Source organism: Brassica oleracea, chromosome C4 (genome assembly GCF_000695525.1).
Source record: "Brassica oleracea var. oleracea cultivar TO1000 chromosome C4, BOL, whole genome shotgun sequence".
NCBI lineage: Eukaryota > Viridiplantae > Streptophyta > Magnoliopsida > Brassicales > Brassicaceae > Brassica > Brassica oleracea.
Genome location: NC_027751.1, coordinates 29,250,113 through 29,250,891, shown reverse-complemented (window position 1 = coordinate 29,250,891; position 779 = coordinate 29,250,113).

Below are 779 nucleotides of genomic sequence, written 5' to 3'. Positions count from 1 at the left end.
GCTCCCTTGTTGGTCGATGATCCATCGACGTGAAGCGTCCAGTTTGAACTTGGGAGTATAAGATCTTGTTCCAATTTTGGGGCCAACTCGACCAGGAAGTCCGCGAGGACTTGGGACTTCGCTGCTGTACGGTTCTTGTAGGTAATATCGAGCTCGCCGAGCTCGATGGCCCACTAGTCGAAGAGAGAGATGCCGCGGTAGACAAACTAATCAGAGAGAGGCAACGCTTGAGGGACTCCCGGGGTTTGGAGGTTACTCGTGAGAGGGAAAGAGTCGAGGCTGCTATGGCTGAGAAGGCAAGTCGCCATTTTGATCGCGTGCGCGACCATTTTACTCGTCTGTAGGCTTTTGAGAAGGCGAAGAACCTGTATGGTCAAGCTTCGGGAACGAAGAAGTGCCTCGAGGTTATAAAGGCGAGTGGGACGGAGATCCCCCAAGAAATGATCGATCTCTTTGCTGAGCAGGAGAAACTTTACGAGGCGGAGGTTATGAAGCTCCGAGTAGAGCCGCTGTCCGATAGTGACCTTACATTTTCTCCGCTGGTCCTTCCTTCTCGTTTCGCCGAGGACCGGTTCAGAACGTCATTCGATCCCTATGGGTCGAACGTAAATTTGATCCGGCCAGAGACGGCTTCTCGGCTCGTTACCTCGCTCGAAGTTGTTGAGGAGCCGTCAGAGGAACCACTTGTTGATGTCACGTCTATCCCTACCGAGCCTGTCAAGTCCCCAGTGAGAAGCGGTTTTGACGAGCGCCAGAGAATGAGAATAAGAAGGGGGTTC